Source organism: Pleurodeles waltl, chromosome 1_1, assembly GCF_031143425.1.
Source record: "Pleurodeles waltl isolate 20211129_DDA chromosome 1_1, aPleWal1.hap1.20221129, whole genome shotgun sequence".
Taxonomy (NCBI): domain Eukaryota; kingdom Metazoa; phylum Chordata; class Amphibia; order Caudata; family Salamandridae; genus Pleurodeles; species Pleurodeles waltl.
In genome coordinates, this window is record NC_090436.1 from 493321900 (window position 1) to 493338051 (window position 16152).

Below are 16152 nucleotides of genomic sequence, written 5' to 3' on the forward strand. Positions count from 1 at the left end.
TAAAACCCCTAAATTTGTTTTTACACTACTGTGAGGCCTGCACCCTTCATAGGCTAACATTGGGGCTGCCCTCCTACATTGTTTGAGTGGTAGCTGCTGATCTGAAAGGAGTAGGAAGGTCATATTTAGTATGGTCAGAAGGGTAATAGAAAATCCTGCTGACTGATGAAGTTGGATTTAATATTACTATTTTAGAAATGCCACATTTAGAAAGTGAGTATTTCTCTGCCCTTAAATCTTTCTGTGCCTTACAATCCACGTCTGGCTGGGTTTAGTTGACAGCTCCTTGTGCATTCACTCAGACACACCCCAAACACAGGCTACTCAGCCTCACTTGCATTCATCTGCATTTTGAATGGGCCTTCCTGGGTTGTGAGGGTGGAGGGCCTGACACTTACATGACAATGAACAGTAGCCTGACCTCTAACACAGGACTGCCACACCCCCTACTGGGACCCTGGCAGACAGGATTGAACTGAAAGGGGAACTTGTGCACTTCTGAGCCACTCTTTGTAGTCTCCCCCACTTCAAAGGCACTTTTGGGTATAAAAACAGGGCCCCTGCCCTAACAAGACAGACACTTCCTGGAGAAGAAACCTGAACCAGAACCTGCACCCTGACAAGAAGAACTGCCTGGCTGCCTAAAGGACTCACCTGACTGCTTTCTGAAGAGGACTGCTGCCTTGCTGTTGCCCTGCTGTCTTGCTGCTCTCTTGCTTTGCTGCAGAAGTGCTCTCCAAGGGCTTGGATAGAGCTTGCCTCCTGTTCCCTGAAGTCTCAGGACCAAAAAGACTTCTCTCCTGCAGTTGAAATCCCTGTGCGGCAAAAATTCGACGCACCGCCTGCCAAGAACGAAGCACAGCCTGCTTGCGGTGAAAATTTCACTGCACACCGAGTCCGGAACAACGCAGGCCGACTTCGCAACGAAGATTGACGCTGCGCCAGCGACGCGACCAGAACTTCAACGCACAGCCCTACTGGATCGACGCAAGCCGACTCAGAATGACGCCGCCTGACGGAATCGACCCAGCGCCTGCCGTGCAGAAGAAAATTCCCCGCATCGGCTACCGGAATCGACGCAGCCACTGGGACTTCGCTCCGCAAGCTCAGGCTTCCACGCATCATCCCCGGGGTGTCTGAAAACCCCGCAACCCGAAGAGGATCCAAGTCCATACGCCGGAAATCGATGCAACGTCTTACCCCGCATGGAAAATAACAACGCAAGTCCGTGTGCGAAGGAGCGAAACCGACGCACACTCACCGTTTTCCACGCATCGCCTCCTCTACGGTCCCTTGCAAGGATTTCTCAACGCAAACCAGGTACTTTGCCCTGCAAGAGACACTTTTTGTTTCTAGGAGACCTTAGGAGACACTTTTTATTACTTTTACAGTAGTCTTTGAACTCTAAAGACATTTGATATCACTTTCAGTAATATCCCTACATTTGCTTATTTCAACTTTAATCATTTTGACCGGCACCTATTCAGATAAATATTATGTATTTTTCTAAACACTGTGTGGTGTATTTTTGTGGTGCTATATTGGGTTATTGTATGATTTATTGCACAAATACTTTACACATTGCCTTCTAAGTTAAGCCTGACTTCTCAGTGCCAAACTACCAGAGGGTGGGCACAGGATAATTTGGATTGTGTGTGACTTACCCTGACTAGAGTGAAGGTCCTTGCTTGGACAGGGGGTAACCTGACTGCCAACAAAATACCCCATTTCTAACATTGGTGATCAGCGGTGAGGATAGGACTTTTATTTGTGCAGTGACATACAGTAGCAAAGTATTTCACTACCTACCCACAGTTGAAGGTCAACTTGATTTTTATCCCTTTTTGCAAATGTGTTTTTCCTGACAATTTTCTAAACCTAAATCCTCACTCAACATGTCTCAGGCTGGGTCTCAAGCAGGAGATTTTGACCTAGCCCTGTTTTAGACATATAGGGGGTCATTCTGACCCCGGCGGTCTCTGACCGCCGGGGCCAGGGTCGGCGGGAGCACCGCCGACAGACCGGCGGTGCCCCGCAGGGCATTCTGACCGCAGCGGTTCGGCCGCGGTCAGATGTGGGAAACCGGCGGTCTCCCGCCGGTTTCCCGCTGCCCTGCAGAATCCTCCATGGCGGCGGGTCTGCCGGCAGGAACAGGATGGCGGTAGGGGGTGCCGTGGGGCCCCTGGGGGCCCCTGCAGTGCCCATGCCAATGGCATGGGCACTGCAGGGGCCCCCGTAAGAGGGCCCCGCAAAGTATTTCAGTGTCTGCTATGCAGACACTGAAATACGCGACGGGTGCCACTGCACCCGTCGCACCCCTGCAACTCCGCCGGCTCCATTCGGAGCCGGCATCCTCGTTGCAGGGGCATTTCCGCTGGGCCGGCGGGCGCTCTTTTGGAGAGCGCCCGCCGGCCCAGCGGAAATGTATGAATGGCCGCCGCGGTCTTTTGACCGCGGTGCGGTCATTTGTCGGCGCGACCTTGGCGGGCGGCCTCGGCCGCCCGCCAAGGTCTGAATCAGGCCCATACTGTCAAACAGCTAAAAGGGTTCTGCAAGGAGATGAGTGTACCCACCCAAGGGGCCTCCAGAAAGGAGGACTTTCAAGTGGTGCTGAGGGCCTGGGCAGAAGCCCATTTAGAGGATGATGCTGAGGATGAGGAGCCAGAAGATGCCCCCCCAGAGGATTTCTTGCCATTAGTGGATGAAGTTACAACTGCAATTATGCCCCCTTCCAGACCAGGGAGCAGTATCTCTGATCAAGGCCTGACCGCAGAGGAAAGGAGAGAGGAGAGGGAGTTCCAATTGCAAATGGCAAGACTGAAAATTGAGGCTCAACAGGAGGAAAGGAGAGCAGAGAGAGCCTTAGCTGAAAAGAAACTTTTGTTGGCTCATGAACTGAGTCTCAAGGAGCTGGATCTTAAGGCGAAGCAGTCTGAATCCAGCAGTAATGGTGGCAGCATACAGGCAGGACCTGCTGGAGATAAGAAGGTTTGTATACCCAAAAATGTGGTGCCCAGTTTTGTGGTGGGAGATGACATAGTTAAATGGCTAGCTGCTTATGAAGTTGCACTAAGGGCTCATGAGGTTCCTGAAGGGCAATGGGGTACAGCTATGTGGAGTTATGTGCCAGCATTGGGGAGGGACACACTTCTCACATTGGACCCAAAAGATCAAAACATATATCCACTTCAGAAAGTCATTTTGCTTGCCAAGTTTGGGCTGACCTCTGAGAATACCATCAGAGGTTCAGGGACAGCACTAAACAGTCCACACAAACATGGGTAGATTTCTTTGACTTTTCCAGTAAGGCACTGAATGGATGGGTGCGGGGCTGGAAAGTAGATGATTACACAGGATTGTATAATTTGATTTTTTGAGAGAGCATATGCTCAGTATTTGTTTTACAGAGTTGCGCCAGCACCTAGTAGACAGTAAGCTTACTGATCCCAGGAAGTTTGCTGAAGAAGCAGACCTCTGGACTAGTACCAGTGTCCAGAAAGGTTTCTGGGGGGGACACCCACAAAGGTGGTCAGGGTTCCCATCAGAAGAAAGAGGGGGGAGAAAAACTTAAAAACAAGTCCGTGTGCGAAGGGGCGAAACCGACGCACAGTCACCGTTTTCCACGCATCGCCTCCTCTGCGGTCCCTTGTGAGGATTTTTCAATGCGAACCAGGTACTTTGCCCTGCAAGAGACAATTGTTGTTTCTAGGAGAACTTAAGACACTTTTTATTGCTTTCACAGTAGTCTTTGAACTCTAAAGACATTTGATATCACTTTCAGTAATATCCCTACATTTCCTTATTTCAACTTTAATCGTTTTGACCAGCATTTATTCAGATACATATTATATATTTTTCTAAACACTGTGTGGTGTATTTTTGTGGTGCTATATTGGTTATTGTATGATTTATTGCATAAATACTTTACACAGTGCCATCTAAGTTAAGCCTGACTGCTCAGTGCCAAGCTACCAGAGGGTGGGCACGGGATAGTTTGGATTGTGTGTGACTTACCCTGGCTAGAGTGAGGGTCCTTGCTTGGACAGGGGGTAACCTGACTGCCAACCAAAGACCCCATTTCTAACAATTTGCAACCGTAATTTGGTCGCAGAACATTCATACTCACCACTGCATTGCAGCTTTTGGAAGGAACACCCTAAACATGCCCCTTTCAAATACAGAATTGCTAAACAAAAATTGGGATTCCATAAGATGCAACCGAATCCCAATTTGTGCTCTGTATATGGGGGAAGCATGTTTGCAGTTGGCAATGGCCCAAATCTGCAAATCAGGTCATTTCCAACCACGAAAATGCTTTTGTACTTGTGCCTCATAGTTCTTTTGTATTTATGTAGGTATGAAATTGCAGTAGAAAGCTTCAAAATCTAAACATAAACTACAATTGGTCCAAGATGTCTTGCAGAATGTGGGCTATTCCTACGCCCAATAACAAATACAGGCAAAAGAACTGTCTCACATGTGCTATAACCTCTCCAACTGCAGTTGTTGCACTAATATTCTTTTTTTAAAGTGTAATTGTGTAAATTAATTAGTGTTTGATGGCTTTTTTCATTATTTTTGGAAAATTATTTTGTTATGTTTATATGGACTATTTTGGTCTTAATAAACTATTTTGATTTGACTATATCTATTCAGCCAGACAAAAATATCCTTTGAAGTTATAAGCTGGAGTCTAGATTTACTAAGCCCTTGAGTTGCATTTGTAAGGAAATGCCTCCTTGGCATGGTTACCCCCCTGACTTTTTGCCTTTGCTGAGGCTAAGTTATGATTTGAAAGTGTGCTGAGGCCTGCTAACCAGGCCCCAGCACCAGTGTTCTTTCCCTAACCTGTACTTTTGTTTCCACAATTGGCACACCCTGGCATCCAGGTAAGTCCCTTGTAACTGGTACCCTTGGTAACAAGGGCCCTGATGCCAGGGAAGTTCTCTAAGGGCTGCAGCATGTCTTATGCCACCCTGGGGACCCCTCACTCAGCACAGACACACTGCTTGCCAGCTTGTGTGTGCTAGTGGGGATAAAATGACTAAGTCGACATGGCACTCCCCTCAGGGTGCCATGCCAACCTCACACTGCCTATAGGTATAGATAAGTTACCTCTCTAGCAGGCCTTACAGCCCTAAGGCAGGGTGCACTATACAATAGGTGAGGGCATGAGTGCATGAGCACCATGCCCCTACAGTGTCTAAGCAAAACCTTAGACTTTGTAAGTGCAGGGTAGCCATAAGAGTATATGGTCTGGGAGTCTGTCATGCACGAACTCCACAGCACCATAATGGCTACACTGAAAACTGTGAAGTTTGGTATCAAACTTCTCAGCACAATAAATGCACACTGATGCCAGTGTACATTTTATTGTAACATACACCCCAGAGGGCACCTTAGAGGTGCCCCCTGAAACCTTAACCGACTACCAGTGTAGGCTGACTAGTTTTAGCAGCCTGCCACACACCAGACATGTTGCTGGCCACATGGGGAGAGTGCCTTTGTCACTCTGTGGCTAGTAACAAAGCCTGTACTGGGTGGAGGTGCTTCTCACCTCCCCCTGCAGGAACTGTAACACCTGGCGTTGAGCCTCAAAGGCCCACCCCCTTTGTTACAGCACCCCAGGGCACTCCAGCTAGTGGAGTTGCCCGCCCCCTCCGGCCACGGCCCCACTTTTGGCGGCAAGGCCGGAGGAGATAATGAGAAAAACAAGGAGGAGTCACCCACCAGTCAGGACAACCCCTAAGGTGTCCTGAGCTGAGGTGACCCCTGCCTTTAGAAATCCTCCATCTTGATTTTGGAGGATTCCAAATAGGAATAGGGAATAGGGATGTGCCCCCCTCCCCTCAGGGAGGAGGCACAAAGAGGGTGTAGCCACCCTCCAGGACAGTAGCCATTGGCTACTGTCCTCCCAGACCTAAACACACCCCTAAATTCAGTATTTAGGGGCTCCCCAGAACCTAGGAAACTAGATTCCTGCAACCTAAGAAGAAGAAGGACTGCTGAGCTGAAAACCTGCAGAGAAGACGGAGACACCAACTGCTTTGGCCCCAGCTCTACCGGCCTGTCTCCCCACTTCTAAAGACACTGCTCCAGCGACGCGTTCCACAGGGTCCAGCGAACTCTGATGCCTCAGAGGACTACCCTGCATCTAGAAGGACCAAGAACTCCTCAGGACAGCGGCTCTGTTCCACAAAGACTGCAACTTTGCAATAAAGAAGCAACTTTGAAACAACACACGTTTCCCGCCGGAAGCGTGAGACTTTGCACTCTGCACCCGACGCCCCCGGCTTGACTTGTGGAGAACAAACACCACAGGGAGGACTCCCCAGCGACTACGAGACCGTGAGTAGCCAGAGTTGACCCCCCTGAGCCCCCACAGTGACGCCTGCAGAGGGAATCCCGAGGCTCCCCCCTGACCGCAACTGTCTGCTTCAAAGACCCGACGCCTGGTAAAGACACTGCACCCGCAGCCCCCAGGACCTGAAGGATCCGACCTCCAGTGCAGGAGCGACCCCCAGGTGGCCCTCTCCCTTGCCCAGGTTGTGGCTACCCCGAGGAGCCCTCCCTTTGCCTGCCTGCATCGCTGAAGAGACCCCTTGGTCTCCCATTGAAACATATTGCGAACCCGACGCCTGTTTGTGCACTGCACCCGGCCGCCCCCGTGCCGCTGAGGGTGTACTTTTTGTGCTGACTTGTGTCCCCCCCGGTGCCCTACAAAACCCCCCTGGTCTGCCCTCTGAAGACGCGGGTACTTACCTGCTGGCAGACAGGAACCGGGGCACCCCCTTCTCCATTGAAGCCTATGCATTTTGGGCACCACTTTGACCTCTGCACCTGACCGGCCCTGAGCTGCTGGTGTGGTAACTTTGGGGTTGCTCTGAACCCCCAACGGTGGGCTACCTTGGACCCAACTTTGAACCCCGTAGGTGGTTTACTTACCTGCAAATCTAACAAACACTTACCTCCCCCAGGAACTGTTGAAAATTGCACTGTGTCTAGTTTTAAAATAGCTATATGCCATTTGTGTGAAAACTGTATATGCTATTTTGCTAACTCAAAGTTCCTAAAGTTCCTAAGTGAAGTACCTTTCATTTAAAGTATTGTTTGTAAATCTTGAACCTGTGGTTCTTAAAATAAACTAAGAAAAGATATTTTTCTATAAAAAAAACCTATTGGCCTGGAATTGTCTTTGAGTGTGTGTTCCTCATTTATTGCCTGTGTGTGTACAACAAATGCTTAACACTACCCTCTGATAAGCCTACTGCTCGACCACACTACCACAAAAAAGAGCATTAGAATTATCTCTTTTTGCCACTATCTTACCTCTAAGGGGAACCCTTGGACTCTGGGCATGCTATTTCTTACTCTGAAATAGTACATACAGAGCCAACTTCTTACATTGGTGGATCAGCGGTGGGGTACCAGACTTTGCATTTGCTGGACTACTCAGCCAATACCTGATCACACTACTAAATTCCAAAAATTGTCATTAGAAACTGATTTTTGAAATTTGAGCTATTTTTCAAAACATTTTAAAGTCCTGCTAGGGCCTCGTGTTAGTCCCTGTTAGCATTTCTTTTAGAGTTTAAAAGTTTTGTAAAAGTTTGAATTAAGTTCTAGAGATAGTTTTAGATTCTTAAAAAGTATTCCAACTTTTAGAAACATAGGGGGTCATTACAACTTTAGCGGTAAAAGCCGCTTACCGCCGTGCAGAAGACCGCCAATACACCGCCGCGACCGCGGAATTCCGCCACAGCTATTATGACCCACATCTCGGAATCTGCCGAAATTCAGACACCCACACAAGTCCGCCACACCAAAGGTCAGTGTGAAACTGGCGAAAACAAATCCTCCACCTCCACGCCAACAGAAACACGCCCATGCTATTAAGGCCCACGAAACCACGCGGCGGTCTTTCAACCGCGGTATTCCATTGGCGGTACACACCGCCGCGTTCAAAATACACACACATCTCCAAAACACCACCACATTGGACAATTCGAAATGCACACACCTGATACACATACAAACAACACTCCCACACACCCAACACAATATAAAACACACACCCACATCACCCACAAACCCCTATGACCAAAAATTAGTCACGAAGGCCAGAGAGACAGCACAGAATAGACAATCCCACCACACAGAGGCACACAACACCTTCACCCACACAACATCCACGCACAAAACACCACACACCACTACACATCACCACACACATCAACACTCACACCGCCCCACACATCACACACACCACCCCATGTCACGCCAAAGACACCCCCGCTTTTCCGAGGAGGAGCTCCGGGTCATGGTGGAGGAAGTCATACGGGTAGAGCCACAGCTATGTGGCTCACAGGTGCAGCACACATCCATAGCCAGGAAGATGGAGCTATGGCACAGAATAGTCGACAGGGTCAACGCTGTGGGACAGCATCCAAGAAATTGGGAGGACATCAGGAAGAGGTGGAACGACCTACGGGGGAAGGTGCATTCAACGGTCTCCAGGCACAACATTGAGGTTCAGCGGACTGGCGGCGGACCCCCACCTCCTCCCCCACAACTAACAACATGGGAGGAGCAAGTCTTGACCATCATGCATCCTGAGGGCCTCGGAGGAGTCGATGGAGGAATGGACACTGGTAAGTCAAATCTCAACTATCAGATCCCCCACCCTACCTGCATGCTATCACACCCCCCCACCCTCACCCCCTCCCCTATCACTCCAACTCCTCACTAATGTACTAATAACACAAACCACACATCCCAACAACAAGCCCTGCATGACACAACTAAGCATGGACACCCATCACGAAAGCATGGCCACTGCACATACCCATAACAACCACCCAACCATCATCACACAAGCCCCCACACAGGAATGCTTGCACGGGGTACACGCACACCCACCCATTACACACCGTGACACACACACATGCAATAATCATGCTCTTATGCCCCTGCAGGATCACGAAGGACCGTCACCACACCGGAGGGTCCAGACAACTCCACTCCACTCACAGAAGAGGCCCACAGTGACAATAGCAGCTCTGCCCTACTGGAGCCTGATGACCAGCCCGGACCATCATGGGCCTCGGGACAGTCGGTTCCCCTTGCACAGGCACAGCCCAACACTGACCTTCCACCCTCTGGTAACACCAGCACAGCACCCACCCAGCGGGCCCAAACCTCCATACCCAGGACAGGTCAATCAGCTGTGTGTCCACCACTACAGGGAACCCAGGATAACCCACCACCCCAACAACAACAGGGACCTGGGGGCAGTGGTAGTGGGCACACGGTCTAGGGGATGGAGGCACAGGAACACAGGGGAACTGGGAGGGCTGCTGTGCGACAGTGGGCGGACAGGCCAAGGGAACCCACTCTCCACGAGGCCCTCTCCTCCATCATGGGAGCATACCACCACTCCCAGGAAACGATGGTGACGGTCCTGGTCAAGTTTCAGGAGACCCAGCGCCTGCAGGACGACCAGTATTTGGGGTTCAGGGAGGAGCTCAGGACCATCAGCTCCGCCTTGGGCACCATCGTAGGGGTGCTGAAGGACATACAGCAGACCATGAGGGACACTGTGGCACTCCAAGGGGCCCCTGACACTAGCATGGACGATGAACTGCCCACCACCTGCGCCGGCGCTAGTGGACATGACGCCCCGCCACAGGACCACCACACCAGCACCCCACCCCCTGCAGACGGACAACCACCACGCAAGCGGTCCCTGAGATCCAGGAATAGGACAGAGCAAGATGGCAAGACCCCCGCCTGGAAATAAGACCACCCTGATTGTCATCCCACTGTCCCACTTTGTTACCCTGTCCATACTGAAACTGCCCCAGCTCCACTTCCTATGCCCATATGGGCAGTGCACCTGTGAGACTAATAGACTGGACTCTGCCATGGACATTCCTCCACCATCACCTCTCACCATTTTACAACTCCCCTCCATTTTTGAGCACTTAAATAAACACCCTTGAACCACAAAACAATCTGGAGTCAGTCTATGATTTGGTAAAATGTATTATCAATGACAGTGTGAAAATGTGTTTTTAGTTGTAAAGCCTACATACCTATGTCACACATCACAAGTCCTTGAAGGATGCATGCAGATGACACACGTTGGTAACCACACCTCTGAAACCGTAATGGAAAGGAACAACTCAGTTACCAAATAATCCCATGAAATTACACACAGGATAGAGGAAGACGTGTGACAGTGAATGTAATGTTAAAAATGAAAATGTTCTCACCTGTGTGTCACTGGAAATATTGCTGTATGACTGACTCCCTGTTGTCGTTGTCTTCTTCCTCAGCTTCCTCCTCATCACTGTCCACAGGCTCCACAGGCTCCACAGCTGCCACAACACCGTCATCTGGACCTTCCTCCTGCAGAAAAGGCACCTGGCGTCGCAAAGCAAGATTGTGAAGCATCGAGCAGGTGATGATGATCTGGCACACCTTCTTCGGTGAGTAGAATAGGGAACCACCTGTCATATGGAGGCACCTGAACCTGGCCTTAAGGAGGCCGAAGGTGAGTTCGATCACCCTCCTAGTCCGCCCATGGGCCTCATTGTAGCGTTCCTCTGCCCTGGTCCTGGGATTCCTCACTGGGGTCAATAGCCAGGACAGGTTGGGGTAACCAGAGTCTCCTAATAGCCACACACGGTGCCTCTGGAGTTGACCCATCATATCAGGGATGCTGCTATTCCGCAGGATGTAGGCGTCATGCACTGAGCCAGGGAACATAGCATTAACCTGGGAGATGTACTGGTCTGCCAAACATACCATCTGTACATTCATCGAATGATAACTCTTCCTGTTCCTGTACACCTGTTCACTCCTGTGGGGGGGGACCAGAGCTACATGGGTCCCATCAATATTACCTATGATATTGGGATATGTCCAAGGGCATAGAAGTCACCTTTCACTGTAGCCAAATCTTCCACCTCAGGGAAAATGATGTATCTCCTTACGTGTTTCAGCAGGGCAGCCAACACTCTGGACAGCACGTTGGAAAACATAGGCTGGGACATCCCTGATGCAATGGCCACTGTTGTCTGAAAAGAGCCACTTGCAAGGAAATGGAGCACTGACAGCACCTGCACGTCAGGGGGGATTCCAGTGGGATGGCGGATTGGTGACATCAGGTCTGGCTCCAACTGGGTACATAGTTCCTGGATAGTGGCACGGTCAAACCTGTAGGTGACGATTAAATGTCGCTCCTCCATTGTCAACAGGTCCACCAGCGGTCGGTACACCGGAGGATTCCGCCATCTTCTCAAATGTCCCAGCTGACGGCACCTAGGAAGGACAACAGCGACCACTGAGTCAATTTTTTTCCAGGTATGTACCCACAGTTACACAGAAGACGACACCAAACACAAAACCCTTCCTGTATGTGTGTTGAGTGTGGGCCTAGCTATGTGTGACGCAGAAGTAAATGAAGCCATGTGGGCCCCTGAAATGGCGGCTGCCTGACCTCTAAACTGGGACAATGGGATTGTGGGGTAACTGCATTGCCGTTGCACACCGTCGCGGTAGGCGGTCGTAGACCGCGGCGCAATGCTGCATTGGTTAACATTGGACCCTATGGGTCCCAGGAGCCAATGAACAAGTGCGCCGGCGGTGATGATACGCACCGCCGCGGACGTCACCGCCGAGGACGTCACCGCCATTTTCTATCTGTTCAATCACTAGATACCTGATCTTCGACAGGAGAGGACCTACACTGCAAGTGCTGGTGTGACCTCGGTCTGCAAGAGACAATGGCTGCTGCGTCTGGGGAAAGGGCCCCTGCCTTCACTGCTCAGGAGTTAGAGAAACTGGTAGACGGGGTCCTCCCCCAGTACACGCTACTCTACGGTCCTCCAGACCAACAGGTTAGTACACAGGTAGCACGTTGTATGGGCTAGGCCTGGGTGGAGAGGGCTGGTTGTAAGAGGGAAGCGGGCAGAGTTCAGGGAACATGAATGCATGTGAATGAATGTGCCACATGGCTAGGGTAGGGAGGGGGGCCACTCACATCGACGGTGCAGTTGGTAATGACTTCGCTTCTTCCCTTGTGCACGTCATGTAGGTCAGCGCCTACCAGAAGAAGGACAGTTGGCGTGCCATCGCCAAGGACGTCCGATCAATGGGGGTCCACCAGAGACGGGGCACCCACTGCTGGAAAAGATGGGAGGACATTCGTCGCTGGAGCAAGAAGACGGCGGAGGCTCAGCTGGGGATGGCCTCCCAACGTGGGAGGGGTGCCCGTCGCACCATGACCCCCCTGATGTTCCGGATCCTGGCGGTGGCCTACCCTGAGTTGGATGGGTGCTTGAGGGCATCACAGCAGACACAAGGGGGTGAGTACTCTCTCATTCTGAGGACTTTGCGCGCAGTGGAGGGGTCTGGGTGAGGGAGTAGGCCTGTGGGTGTACCTAGGCCAGGCAGAAATATGTAGGCTAGGCCCCTCCGTAATGCAGGCCATGTGTCACTCTACCCCACCGCAGTAGAGTGCCAAGTACAGGTATAGATGCCCCTGTGGCCTCCATGTGTGCAGATGTCCACCATAGTCATGTAGGCCAGATGCCAGAAATTGCATCTGCAGAGGCCAGGAGCACGGCGTAGTGCAGGGGGCTGCTGTGTCTGTATTGTCCGCCAACGGTAGCGGTATGCCATGCACTCAACCTTTCTATCTTCTGTCCCCCCCCCTTTTTGTGCTCTCCCTGTTCTTTTGTGCATCAGCATCATCAGGCGGAGGTACAGTGGCACCGGAGCACGAGGGAGCTGCATCCCACATGGCCATGGAGGGGCCACACCACGTACTCAGAATGCACCAGTGGGACGGAGGGCGAGGGGAGCTTCACGTCGGCCACCGGATCACCAACCAGCGACACGGACTCATCCGCCGATGGGAGCTCCCTTATGGTGGCGGAACCATCTGTGTGCCCCACTTCTACAGGTACAGCCGCCACCTCCCCTACCAGCACCGCCCTCCCAGCAGCCCCTCAGCGTTCGCCCCGTGCCCGCTCACCCAGGAGGGTGGGCATCACCTTCGCCCCAGGCACCTCAGGCCCTGCCCCAGTCACCCCTGCTGCCCTCAGTGAGGAGGCCATTGACCTCCTCAGGTCACTCACTGTTGGGCAGTCTACCATTGTGAATGCCATCCAGGGTGTAGAAAGGGAGTTGCAACACGGTAATGCATTCCTGGAGGGCATTCATTCTGGTCAGGCTGTCCTTCAGCGAACCCTGCAATCTCTGGCCTCAGCACTGATGGCAGCCATTGTCCCTGGGTCTAGCCTCCCCCCTCCAACCTCCTCCACCCAGACCCAATCCCTTGTACCCCAGCCCATCCCAACCACACCTACAGACCAGCATGCACACACGTCAACACACAAGGGAAGCTCTGGCAAACATAGGCACCACACAACCCACAGGCACACACACAAGCATCACCCACATGCAGACACAGCAACATCCACTGCCTCCACTGTGTCCCCCTCCTCGTCGTCTTCATCCTCCCTCCCAGTGTCGTCTACACTCTCACCTGCATGCACTACATCTACAGGCACCAGGACTCGCAACAGAACATTCAGCACCACACACCGCTCACCTGCACTCACCACCTCCACTCCCATTTACACGTCCCCTGTGTCCTCTCCCACTGTGTCTGTGATGCCCCCTCCCAAAGTACACAAACGCGGGCACCCACACACCCAACATCCATCCACCTCACGACAGCCTCCAGTACCTGCACCTGCACCCAAAACACCTAAAGTGACACCTCCTACAACCACCTCCTCTTCCTCCACTCCCAGACCCCCTCCAACTACCCATCCCAGTGTTCGTCAGAAACTGTCCCTCTGCAAAGTTGACCTTTTTGCCCCCACCCCCCCTCCAATTCATCAGTCCCGTTGTAGCGCCTCAGCCAAAAAGCCTCCAGCACCAGTTGTGCGAGTTCAAGGTGTGTGGAGTGCACCGGCCACCAGGGCAGGCAGTGTGACCCGGAACCAAGGCACTGGCAGTCCACCCCCTGTAAAGGCTCTGAAGTTGGAAAGTGGCCGACGGGACCGTGTGAAGACTCCTGGAGGCAAAACAACTCACAGGGGTCCCAGGGGAATTGCAGAGTCAGATGTGACTCCTCCAAAGGTGGGGAAGGGCCAGAGGAAGTCTGCACAGCCTGGTGTGAGCATCACGGCAGAGAAGGGCGGCATCCTTCCCGGCGGTCGGGACGCCACTGCCAGCACCGTCGTCACTGGTCCGGAAACCACCGCCAGAGTCATTGCCCAGGAGGGCCCAAGTATCGTCACTGGTCAGGAGACCACCGCCACCGCCGGAGTCATTGCCCAGGAGGGCCCAAGAATCGTCACTGGTCAGGATACCACCGCCACCTCCGGAGTCATTGCCCAGGAGGGCCCAAGTATCATCACTGGTCAGGAGACCACCGCCAGAGTCATTGCCCAGGAGGGCCCAAGTATTGTCACTGGTCAGGAGACCACCGCCAGAGTCATTGCCCAGGAAGGCCCAAGTATCGTCACTGGTCAGGAGACCACCGCCGGAGTCAGTGCCCAGGAGGGCCCAAGTATCGTCACTGGTCAGGAGACCACCACCACCGCCGGAGTCAGTGCCCAGGAGGGCCCAAGTATCGTCACTGGTCAGGAGACCACCGCCAGAGTCATTGCCCAGGAGGGCCCAAGTATCGTCACTGGTCAGGAGACCACCGCCGGAGTCATTGCCCAGGAGGGCCCAAGTATCGTCACTGGTCAGGAGACCACCGCCACCGCCGGAGTCAGTGCCCAGGAGGGCCCCGGCTGCCACAGCCCCGTTGGGCAATGAGGGAACGTCATGCCACACACCAATGCCCAGTCCAGAGAATGTCACACCACACACCAATGCCCAGTCCAGAACCGCCATGGCAAAGCACCGCTGAACAGTCCAGAACCGCCATGGCAAAGCACAGCTGAACAGTCCAGAACTGCCATGGCAAAGCACCGCAGAACAGTCCAGAGACCGCCATGGCAAAGCACCGCTGAACAGTCCAGAGACAGCCATGGCAAAACACCGCTGAACAGTCCAGAGACCTCCATGGCAAAGCACCGCTGAACAGTCCAGAGACCGCCATGGCAAAGCACCGCTGAACAGTCCAGAACCGTCATGGCAAAGCACCGCTGAACAGTCCAGAACCGCCATGGCAAAGCACCGCTGAACAGTCCAGAACCGCCATGGCAAAGCACCGCTGAACAGTCCAGAGACCACCATGGCAAAGCACCACTGAACAGTCCAGAGACCACCATGGCAAAGCACCGCTGAACAGTCCAGAGACCGCCATGGCAAAGCACCGCTGAACAGTCCAGAACCGCCATGACAAAGCACCGCTGAACAGTCCAGAACCGCCATGGCAAAGCACCGCTGAACAGTCCAGAGACCGCCATGGCAAAGCACCGCTGAACAGTCCAGAGACCGCCATGGCAAAGCACCGCTGAACAGTCCAGAACCGCCATGGCAAAGCACTGCTGAACAGTCCAGAGACCGCCATGGCAAAGCACCGCTGAACAGGGCATGCACCGGTGAAGAAGGAAAAGACCGCCACATCAAGCATCGTTATCCCATGTGCAGCTGGGACAGTGACGGGACAGGAACTGTCACGGGGAGGCTTATCCAGTCTGGGCACCAGTCCCCCTCCAGAACCAGTGGAGGCTGTTATCTACTTGAGAAACTGTGGCTTTGCAATCCCCAGGATGGTACAGTGGGCAACCTACCCACTGTAGAGACTTAAGAGACTGTGGATTTGCACTCCCCAGGATGGTACAGTGGGCAACCCACCCACTGTAGAGACTTGAGAGACTGTGGCTTTGCACTCCCCAGGATGGTACAGTGGGCAACCCACCCACTGTAGAGACTTGAGAGACTGTGGCTTTGCACTCCCCAGGATACATCAATGGGCATGGAGCCCCGTCGTGGATCTGGCTTTGCAGTCATCCGGCTGAGGTGCCCCCCCTTCCCTTCCCCCTGAGGTGCCTGTTGTATTTCGATCTGATGCCCCGGCAGTGTTCTCTCCGTTTGTGGACAGGTATCTTTTGTGGGCCTCGCCCATGCATTTTTGCACTAGTGGTGCACGGACATTGAGATGTGCATATCTGCACT